Genomic DNA, 12316 nt, shown 5'->3' with positions numbered 1-12316 from the left:
TTTTAAGATTTATTATATATTATATTATATTTATGTACATAGTTGACTTGTAATTTTTGCTCCGTTGCGTCGCGCGTTGAGAGTTGACTTTGGTCCTGGTTCCGGATTTTCGAACGTCCTTGCGTACAATTTAATATCTTGTATTTTACGTTTTTGCGTCTTGTACTCTTGTAATTTTGAGACGTTTCTTATCAATAATTGGAACCACTTTGATTGTAATTTGTACTTTTTAGCTTTTTGGTCATTTGCGTCTTCAAATCGTCGAATCTGTCTTTGTCTTCACCTTTTATTATTTAAACGAATATCATTTGTAAATAGAACAATTGCAACTAAAAGCTTGTCTTTCTTGAGGGATAATGCTATGAAATATATGTTCGTTTTTAGCATTATCAAATATTTCCACACTTGAGCGTTGCTTATCCTCAAATAATATAGTCTTGAAATAAAAATACTAGAATCACTTCTTTATTCTTCACACTTTGTACATCAGTGATTTTTATACGGCGGTATAAACAATGATAGTAACGTTGTGGTTTACAGTCCCACATGACTATGAAAATTTAGATCCTTTACGAAATTGGATCTTTATGAAAACATTTGATCTTTTGTAAATCCAATATAGCTTTTACCCTAGATAAGTTTTCCGGAATAACCCTTCACCGGTGTTTGCAAATTGTTTTTGTGGGTTTTGTGGGTTTCAGATTTGAAAATTTTAGCTCAAAACTTATGGTTTTGTGTCACCCACTTGCTAACCTTGTATTGGGAAAGCAACACGTCCAGTATACTTGCTCCGTATATTACCTTTCGGTAAACTACCGTCCGGTTGTAAAGGAAAGCGTTGAACAAGCAACTCTTAAGGCAATGTCCCGTGACATGCTTTTAATTATGGTCTATATCGTGTCGGATGCAATTACTATCCTTTGTAGGAGCAATAGTAAAGATCACCCTATAGTTTTTCGGTCTGGCACAAGGTCCTGTCTTTGACCATGCTATGCAACTACCGTTCTTACGGTTGACACCCGATTTGGTTCAGGTGACCTAATGAATTCCAGGTGAATTCCTAGGATTTTACGTTCAATGATAATGAACGCATTAAAAATGGGTTTTCAGAAAACTAATCGGTTTGTAATTTTGATCAAAATATTTTCTCGTTCAAGCTCGAGTTTAGATATCATCGAATTTCATGATTTTGTAATTCTCAATCTTTAAAAGTCAATCTCAAGGATTGAGTAATATCAGTCTTAAAAGTTGATTTTTGATCTTTAAGGAGATTATCCTTTCTGGGGATCTGATTCATTAGTCTTATCAAGCTAATTTGCACGGCGCCATCCCCATTTTACGAGACAGATCCTCTCATAGTTAGGATAAGTCTGACTACTTGGCGACCCTGTTTGATGCTGAGGTCCGTGGATTTCCAGCTGATTTTTGAGAAAACTTTTCAAGGTTTTTCGTAGACTCTACAACTGGTCTGGACAACAACTTCCTGACCTAAATCAAGAAGCGCGTGTATTTTTCGAAAGACTTTACTTCCTTTTAATGATGGAATTGATTCATCGTGTAGATCCATCTTTCTTTCAAATATATTATAAGAAATTGGGTAAAACTGATAAAATTGTCCAAAACAAAAGTATCTTCAGTTATTTATACAAAAATATGTGATATATGTTTTAAATAACTTGGTAAATTTTCCCACACTTGGCTTTTATTTTCCTTTCTTTGCCTTTTTATTGTCCTCTATTCCATTTTAAATGAATTCTAACATTTTGAGTTGTTTCTCAATTTATGTCCTTTCCGAGGTAACAATAATTTCGGTGTTAACACCTAGTTTTACCGTTCATAAATATGTATAAACATGATTTTGAATTCATTTATTTGAAAATTTTGAAAATTTTTACTAGAATTGGGTAGTCAGTATATAAGACTAGGGCTGTTTTTTATTATCAGAGAGCACTAGATTTTAATACAATTACTGCGTTACTAGTATTTTTAATGGTAACCAAGTGTATAAGTTAAAAATTTAAAAATCCGAAAGAATTTAACCCCTTCCCACACTTAAGATCTTGCAATGCCCTCATTTGCAAGAAATCAGTAACAATTTAAATTATTGAGGGTGATTAGCGTAGAAAAATGATTAAATTTTACCAAAGTTTCCAAACATATTGGCGTTTGTTTGCTGAATGATAAATGGTGCACATCATTTGTTCATTCCGTCTTGTTGTTATATCACATTTGTTTTTCGTTTTGTCGTCAAAATTAGTAGTTTTTGCTGAACTTAATGCCAGTCTTTGAAAATGCGCTGTTTTACCCTGTTATGTACAATTGACAATATACATACATACAAATAATAACATGCATGGTAATTTAAAATGGGACTTAACATCCCACTTTCAAATCAAATATGAAATATTAGTACAATATAATAAAAATATTAAACATTGCAATAAAAGTATCACAATATCATAGGTTTAAACATAAATAAATAGAAATAATAAAAAAATTAAAAATCATAGAAATCACCAACGGGAACTATATCAATCTGGATAGAGGTTCCAGTTCATGTCGTCGGTCGGGTTCCATGGTTGGTGGTAGGTGTACTGGTAGGCCTGGTTAGGGTCGTAGAGAGTAAATGGTGGTCTCATCTCGGGCTGGTGTGGAGGATAGTAAGCGGGTCGGGTCGGTACGTAGTGATCCTGAGGTGATAGCCGACTCATGATCTGACACTGATGATAGTCCTATCTATCATGCTGTCATTGCCTAGAATGCTCGTACTCATTCAGGGCTTTCCACTGCTCTAACCGACTAAATCTATCCTCGTTTATCATTTCTACCTCATCTATACGCTGATAGACATCAGTCATAGCCTCCCTAATGACATCCCTAATGTCATCCGCTTCCTCCATTTCCTCATCTGAACCTCTCTCTACCTGTGGATGATTACCATCATAGGGTACTGCCTGGTTGTGTCTGCTCTTTAATACCTTAGCACCCTGATAGACCCTCAATCCTAAAGGCTCAACCTGTTCCCTACATACCAAAAGTGGACCCCCTTGATCCCTATCTACACCCAAATACTCTCCAATGAGAGTAACACAAATACCTCCTCTTATTACTCCCCCTTCCTGTATTCCTTCCACCATCTTAGACAAATAAAAACCAACACAGTAAGGGATATTAACAAAGCCTCTTGGGTCTCGAATACACTTAAGGTAAAATAAATCATGTAAGGTCATTTTCTCCTTGTTGTGACCTCTCTGTGTAATCGAGTTAGCCAGAAATCTATGAATTATACGAAGCTCGGCTCTGTTAATATGTAAGTAGGAGTGTGTTCCTGCCCGCCCAAAAACATTATAATCTGACATACGCCTCCAGACGGCGTTAGCATCAAAATTCCTATCTATCCTTTCACCATGATAAATCAAGTTTGTACAATCGGGTAATAGTAATTCAGTGGGCGTATATATCTGTAAAGCCCTGGCCATGTCCAGCATGGACATCCTATACATCCTACGGCCAAGTATAAATCTAAGAAAACTTCTATCATCTAACCTATCTACATCCGCATTTAATGCTATAGTACTCATAAGCTCAACGCACCATTCCTTATATACAGGCCTACGAATGGTGAATAAACGTTCCCAATCGGGAAAAGAAGAGTTGCCATACCTTTGGATCAGATGCTGTCTAACTGAGTTTGCAAGTTGGACCCTTTCCAAAGGCTCCCAATCGATTTCCCTCGGTACTTCTACATTTTTCGTTACCAGTTTGAATTTGTTACTTTGATATGTCGGGTAATCTCTCCAACTCCGATCAAATCTCAAATTGGGATGCAACTGTTCTTTATGAATCGTTGGATGTTGTAGTATCGGATGCATCGGAAATACTACATAGGCATCAACATATTCTTGTTGCGGATCATAATAAGGTACGTGTTGATCAGGTTGTTGTTGTTGTTTTTGTTGTTCCTGTTGTTGCTCCGGTTCAAATTGTGGTTCATATTGCATTTCTAGTTCAGGTTCTGGAGCAGGTTGTCTAGATGATGATGATGCACCATCAGTATCGGTATTTCTCTGCAAAACACATTAAACACAAAATTTGTGCATCCAAATATGCATTAGTGTTAGCAAAATAACAACTTGAAACAATTAAAATAACATGTTCAATCAAAATTAAACTTATACACATTTTCACAATCTTCACAATTCTACACTTTTTCAAATAAGCATATATGAAAATTATTACAAAGTTCATAAGCATTCAACTCAAATAACATGTTAAAACAACCATTACTAGCAATTAAACAAGTTTCAAATGGTATTTACATCAATTTAATCAAGTTCGTGAATTTTATACCTAAAAAGTCCACTTTAATTCTCAAAAATCATGTTTAGGATCAAAGTTTGGATCATTTAGCTACCTAAACATGTTACACTACTTAATTTAGCAATAATTCATGACAAAAATCGGCCATAACCTGTTTATATCAAAAAGCCCCAAATTGCTCAAGAACACAAACCCTAGATTCCTAAAAATTTTGAAGTTTTTGGCTTCAAATCATGTTAAATAGCATCAATCTAGGTTATACATGCATAATATACTAACAATTTAACTCTAATTACACTAGAAATTAACAAAATCAAATTAGGTAAATAATAGCTCAAGAACACTAAAAATCAAATTTAAAGAGGTTTAGGGGTGAAATCTTTACCTTCTTTGAAAACCTTCTGAACAATTTCATGATTAGAGCGGATTATAGCAAGAAATTTGGTTGAATTTGGTGAAAAAATGGCGATTTTAGGGGTGATTTTGGGAGAGTTTCGTGTATATGTGTGTGTATATTGTGATGCAGCAGCAGACCCGCTGGACTTTTTGTTTCTGGCCTGATTTTTACCTCCATGCGATAGCATGGAGGTATAGTGTAAATCCCATGCGATCGCATGGGTCTCGGGTTTTTTTTTTTTTTTAATAAAAACCTTTACTTAATAAAACATAAATTAATAAATTTTAAAAATTTATTTCTTTTTAGGAGTGAGGGCGTTTCGGATCGTTGTCCTAGTCCGCCTCTCGACAAAAGTTTAAAATTTGTTACTTTTTAAGCGTCGTTTTAAAAGAAAAGATTTTTGGATTTTTTAATGATTTTGGCATACTTTAATTCAACAAGATTAAAAATAATGATAATTAAAGTTCTCGTCCCACCCTCGGGTAAAGCAATTTCAGTTCAACGACCTAGTTTTCAACTCACGACGAATTTTAAAAATCATATTTTTAACTTGGTGAAATAAAGTAAATTTTTGTTTTTAAATTCACACCAAACTTTAATTTAAAATGCATAAAATTAAAAATTCATATTAAAAATTCACACCAAACTTATATTATATTTTTGTTTTTAAACATACAAACTTATATTAAAAATATTAATTTTTCAAATAGGTACAAACTTAAATATATTGATTTTAAAAAGTTTACAATAATAATTTAATATTTATATATTAATTTTAAAAACATGGCAAAAAATAAAATTAAAAATCTTTTTGGTCTTTTATCCCACTTTAATCAATCAAATATTATTAAAAATATTCGCCCCTCTTTTCGGTAAAGTAATTTCGGCTATATCACCTAGTTTTACTCCTGACGAATTTTTGAAATATTTTGGGTTGATTGATTAAAGATATTTATACCTTAAGAATAAACGGTAAATTTAGCAGTGATGTAATAAATTTTTGTATGATATCAATAATTTCGGTTACGCATACCTAATTTTATTGAATACTAATTTAATACTTTATAGCGAACGATTCAGCATTTATTATCAAAAAGTTAAAAGCAAAAAAAAATTAAATAAATAAAAACTGTACATACTTACCTGTGAGATAGAATTCTCAGAGACCTGCTTTAGCCAACTCATAGGAGAGTCGTATGATTTGGTTCTCCATATCTACGTAAGCATAACCTCGAATCTTCAATATCTTTTCTTCCAAACATATGAATGGTCCTTGTCTGCATAGAGTAACAAATTCGGTATTTGAATATGTTTGATTATTTGAACATTTACCTTCGTGTGACCATTTTCCGCATTTATAACATCTTTCAAGGTGTCGTGCTCTTCTTTTTGTTGCAGATTTTGATTTTCCTTTACCAAAAATATCTTATGATGATCTTTTCTTAGTTCTTTTCTTACTCCGTCCATTTTGCCTCTTATGAATGATACCAATTCACTCGAAAGTGTGTCATTATTACGTTTAGTAATCATAGCGTGTAGCATTAGACCATGGTTTAGATCAAAGGAATTCTTCATCTCGTAAAACCTAAAAAAAATAAAAATTCAGAATGGGGGGAGAAGACTAGTTCTTTAGGGTCTGCTAGGGAAAGACATTCGGATTCCATTCTTGGAAACTATACGAAAACAGAATAACTAACTCTAACAGAAATACATATTACCCTAAAAAGATTAGAAACTTCCCACACTTAGTTAGCTGTGGTGTCGAAATTGTGATTAACTTCATCTTCAACTTCCATTAGATTATCTATGTAATGTTTAACTCTGTGACCATTAACTTTAAATTCAATCCCATTTGAATTTATTAGTTCAACTGTTCCGTATGGGAAAACTCTTTTGACTATGAATGGTCCAGACCATCTTGATTTCAATTTTCCAGAAAATATCTTGAATCGTGAATTGAAAAGAAGAACTCTGTCTCCTTCTTTAAATTCTTTTGAACTTCTGATTCTTTTATCATGCCATTTCTTCGTTCTTTCCTTATAGATTAATGAATTTTCGTATGCTTCATGTCTTAATTCTTCTAATTCGTTTAGTTGACTTAACCGTAGACGTCCGGCTTCATGTAAATCAAGATTACATGTCTTCAAAGCCCAAAATGCTTTGTGCTCAATTTCTACTGGAAGATGACATGCTTTTTTGTAAACGAGTCTAAAAGGTGTGGTTCCAATTGGAGTTTTGTAGGCTGTTCTAAAAGCCCAGAGTGCATCCTCCAATTTCATGGACCATTCCTTCGGATTTGATCCTACGATTTTCTCTAGAATACGTTTTAATGCTCAGTTGGTATTTTCAACTTGTCCACTTGTTTGTGGATGATAAGCGGTTGAGATTTTATGAGTTACTCCATATCTTTTGAGAACTTTCTCAAGTTGATTGTTACAAAAATGAGTACCCCGATCACTTATTAAAGCTTTCGGTGTTCCGAACCTTGCAAAAAGTTGTTTTAAAAAGTTGACTACAACTCGTGCATCGTTAGTTGGAAGAGCTTGTGCTTCCGCCCATTTAGATACATAATCAATGGCAACGAGAATGTAGAGATTATTATGAGATTTTGGAAATGGACCTATAAAGTCAATACCCAAATGTCAAATACTTCACATACTTGAATGAAATTTTGTGGCATTTCATCACATTGACTTATTTTTCCGACCCTTTGACAAGCATCGCAGGATTTTCAAAGAAGGTGTGCATCTTTGAAAATTGTAGGCCAATAGAATCCAGCATCGTAAACTTTTCTTGCTGTGAGTTGAGGTCCATAATGCCCTCCTGTTGGTCCTGTGTGACAATGGTTTAAGATTTGACTGGCTTCATCCCCGAATACACATCGGCGTATTATTCCATCGGGACAACTTTTAAACAAATGTGGATCTTCCCAGAAATAGTGTTTTATATCACTAAAGAATTTCTTTCGTTTTTGGTACGACAACCCTTTTTCAAGGAATCCACATGCTAAGTAGTTTGCATAGTCTACAAACCATGAAATTTCACTATAATCTATCTTCAATAGATATTCATCAGGAAAGTTATCTTGTATGGCCGATTCATTGAGAACTTCTAATTCAGGATTTTCAAGACGAGAAAGATGATCAGCGGCAAGATTTTCTGCTCCCTTTTTATCTCGGATTTCAATATCAAACTCTTGTAAGAGTAAGATCCAACGGATTAATCTTGGTTTGGCATCTTGTTTTGAAAATAGGTATCTAAGAGCAGAATAGTCGGTATAGACCACCGTTTTAGCTAGAACGAGATATGAACGAAATTTGTCAAAAGCAAAGACGATAGCAAGGAGTTATTTTTCAGTAGTTGTGTAATTTGTTTGTGCTCCTTGTAACGTCTTACTAGCATAATAAATAGGTTGAAATCGTTTTTCAATCCTTTGTCCTAAAACGGCTCCCATTGCAAAATCACTTGCATCGCACATGAGTTCAAATGGTAGATTCCAATTTGGAGTTATCATGATCGGCGCACTAGTGAGTTTTTCTTTAAGAATATTAAAAGATTTGATGCATTCATCTTAAAAGATGAATGGAGCATCCTTTTCTAGGAATTTATTCATAGGAGTGGCAATTTTAGAAAAATCTTTTATGAAACGTCGGTAAAAATCGGCATGCCCTAAAAAACTCCTAACTCCTCTAACATTGGTGGGATGTGAAAGTTTAGCAATTACATCTACTTTAGCTCTATCTACTTCAATTCCTTCTTTTGAAATTTTATGACCAAGAACGATGCCTTTTTTAACCATGAAATGACATTTCTCCCAATTAAGAACTAGATTTGATTGTTCGCATCTAATAAGCATTCGTTCAAGATTAACTAGACATGATTCAAAAGTATCACCGAAGACTGAAAAGTCATCCATGAAAACTTCCATGCATTCTTCTATCATGTCGTGAAAAATCGCTATCATGCACCTTTGAAAGGTTGCAGGGGCGTTGCAAAGTCCAAATGACATGCGTTTGTAAGCAAAAGTACCATAAGGGCATATGAACGTGGTTTTCTCTTGGTCCTCGAGTGCTATTGGAATTTGAAAATATCCGGAAAAACCGTCAAGAAAACAATAATAACTATTTCCGGCTAATCTTTCCAACATTTGATCAATGAAAGGTAAGGGAAAGTGATCTTTTCTGGTGGCGTCATTTAATTTTCTATAATCAATACAAACACGCCATCCTGTTACAGTCCTGGTAGGAATAAGCTCATTTTTCTCATTTGTGATGACAGTCATGCCACCCTTCTTAGGTACGCATTGAACTGGGCTTACCCATGGACTATCATAGATTGGATAAATTAAACTTGCATCTAGCAGTTTAATAATTTCTTTCTTAACAACATCTTGCATATTAGGATTTAGTCTTCGTTGGCGTTGCACATACGTTTTATGACCTTCTTCCATAAGGATTTTATGTGTGCAATATGAAGGACTTATTCCTTTAATATCATGAATTTTCCATGCAATAGCTGGTTTATGAGCTTTTAGCACAGAAATGAGTTGAGATTTTTCATTTTCAGTAAGAGAAGACGATATTATTACAGGTAATTCAGATTCACCATGTAAATAAGCATATTCCAAATGGTTTAGAAGTGGCTTTAATTCTAATGTCGGTGGTTCTTCTATCGATGATTTATATCGATATCTGTCTTCTTCTTTTAGCATTTGAATTTCTTCTGTTGTTGCTTCATATTCATTAGCCATAAGTGTAGCTAACATTTTAGTTTCATCAATTGGTTCAGTTCCTTCTCCTAAAGAACATTCTCCTGTTCCTTGTAATTCTGGAAATTCTTCTAACAATTCTGCATGTGAATCTATAGTTTGAATATAATAACATGTATCATCTGCAGATTGCGGTTATTACATTGCTCTATCAACTGAAAAGGTAACACTCTCGTCCTCTATACTTAGGGTCAGTTTCTTACCAAACACGTATATTATTGCTTTAGCCGTGTTTAAGAATGGTCTTCCTAATATGAAAGGAACTCGAGAATCTTCTTCCATGTCCAGAATAGCAAAATCTACTGGAAATACTAAAGTACCAACTTTAACTAGCATGTTCTCCATTATCCCTCTAGGATATTTTACTGATCGATCGGCTTGTTGTATACTTATTCTTGCTGGTTTCAATTCTCCAAGGTCTAGTTTAGCGTATAGTGAATACGGCATTAAATTTATACTAGCACCTAAGTCTGCCAATGCTTCTATTGAACTAAGACTACCCAGAAAACATGGAATCGTGAAACTTCCTGGATCTGATAATTTTTCTGGTATCTTATTCAACAACACTGCAGAACAATTAGCATTCATGGTAACAGCCGAGAGTTCTTCCATTTTCTTTCTATTTGTGATTAGATCTTTCAAGAATTTAACATATCTAGGCATTCCTGAAATCACATCAATGAAAGGAAGATTTATATTTATCTGTTTAAACATATCCAAAAATTTGGATTGCTCAGCTTCAAGTCTTTCTTTTCTCATCTTACTCGGGTAAGGAAGTGGTGGTTGGTATGGTTTACCCTTAATTGTGTTATCTTCATTAACCTTTTCAACTACCGGTTCTTTTTCCTTATCTTGCTCAGGTTGTGGTTCTTGTGGAGTAGGAATTGCGTCATCAGAAATTACAGGTATTTCAGGTGGTTTAAGTGTAATACCACTTATTGTGGTAATGGCTTTAGCTGTTTCATTCCGGGGGTTAGCATTTGTATCACTAGGTAGACTTCCCGGTTTTCTTTCACCTATCAACCTTGCTAGGTTACTTACTTCTTGTTCCAAATTTTGAATAGAAGCTTGTTGATTTCTAAATGCTTGAGCATTTTGTTCATTCGTTTGTTTCTGAGATGTGAAAAATTGAGTTTGAGATTCAACTAGCTTCGACATCATATCTTCTAAATTTGGCTTTTTATCATCGATTTGTGGTGGTTTGTTTTGAAAAATAGGTCTTTGCTGATTGTAAGTATTATTGGATACTTGTTGATTGCTAGGACCTTGTTGGTTGTTGTATGGAACATTTTGGTTATAATTTTGATTTTGATTGTAGATTGATCTTGGCGGTTGATAATTATTCTGATAATTATTTCCAGGCCTTTGGTTCATGTATGAAACATTCTCTCTTTGTTCCATTGTTTGTTCAATACTGAGACAATCTTTTGTCAAATGTGGTCCTCCACACTGCTCACAACTAATTCGTATTGAGTGAATATCTTAGTCATCTTTTCCATTCGTCTCTCGACAGCATCTATCTTTGCCGAAATGGAATCAAAGTCATGGCTAGAATCGGCTCTAGCCGCTTTAGATGATCTAACGATATCTTTTTCTTGATGCCACTCATGTGAGTGGGAAGCAGTGTTATCAATAATTTTGTAAGCGTCAGTTGTGGTTTTCTTCATAATGGAACCACCAGCTGCTATATCGATGTCTTTTCGTGTAGTGATGTCACATCCTTGGTAGAATATTTGTACTATTTGATAAGTGTCTAAACCATGTTGCGGACATCCTCTTAACAACTTTCCAAATCTTGTCCACGCTTCATATAAAGTTTCATTTGGCTTTTGTGTGAATGTAAAAATTTCTCCTTGAAGTCTCACGGCTTTAGATGCCGGAAAGAATTGTTTAAGAAATTTTTCAACTAAAACATCCCATGTATCAATCGCCCCTTCAGGTAACGATTCTAACCAATCTTTGGCTTCTCCCTTTAAAGTCCAGGGAAATAACATGAGATAGATCTGTTCATCCTCAACTTCTCGGATTTTAAATAGAGTACAGATCCTATTAAAGGTACGAAGATGTTCATTTGGATCTTCCTTCGGCGCACCACTAAATTGGCATTGATTAGTTACCATGTGTAGGATTTGTCCTTTGATTTCATAATCTGACGCATTAATGTCTGGTTGAGTAATTGCGTGACCTTAGCCAGTGCGTTTAGCTCTCATTCGGTCTTCCATACTTAGAGGTTCCAGATTTTCCATGATTGAATTTGTTGAATCTGAATCACTAGAGGATTCTGATTTAATGGGTTGTTCCTCGACAATCTATGTTTGAATAATTGGTGGTTCCAGAGGAAAGATGAATGGTTCAGGATCTCTGAATTATCCCTGAATATCCTCCGGATTCTCAATTGTGAGGTCGGGTTCAAAAAATGGATTATCGAAAATTTGATTTGGAGTACTTGGTCGACTGGATGACTATTCTAAAGAAAAATCAACGGTAACAATATTGGCTAGATGTCTTGATCGAGTTACAGGTGGTGAACGTATGAAAGGTGGTGAACGTTTTGCTCGGTGCATTCACTAAATATCCTATTAGTTATAAAAATAAAAATTATATAAGTTATCAAATTAAATAGACTTTTCTGATTTTGCCCACGTTTCGAATTGCCAATAGATGCAGCAGGTAGCCAGGACCCTTTAAACCGGAAGCCCACAACTCGCCACTAACAAATCCAACTATTACTACGAACCAGAAATTTTTGGATGTCTATCAATTTAACCGCTTAAAATAATATTTTTTTTTTGAATTTTTAAAGAAATTTTAGAGAAGAAATACAAAATTCT

The 12316-nt window shown here is 34.4% G+C and overlaps 1 non-coding gene across 1 annotated transcript; it reads left to right on the top strand.

The window, feature by feature from the left end:
• The first annotated feature begins 11240 nt into the window (after positions 1-11240).
• On the top strand, positions 11241-11347 carry LOC139886893 (small nucleolar RNA R71). The gene has a single exon (XR_011772754.1). It is a non-coding gene; the product is annotated as a small nucleolar RNA R71 (small nucleolar RNA).
• Positions 11348-12316: the final 969 nt, after the last annotated feature.

Source organism: Rutidosis leptorrhynchoides, chromosome 1 (assembly GCF_046630445.1).
Source record: "Rutidosis leptorrhynchoides isolate AG116_Rl617_1_P2 chromosome 1, CSIRO_AGI_Rlap_v1, whole genome shotgun sequence".
Taxonomy (NCBI): Eukaryota; Viridiplantae; Streptophyta; class Magnoliopsida; order Asterales; family Asteraceae; genus Rutidosis; species Rutidosis leptorrhynchoides.
The sequence above is the reverse complement of the archived record's forward strand: the minus strand, read 5'-3'. Positions and strand labels throughout refer to the sequence as shown.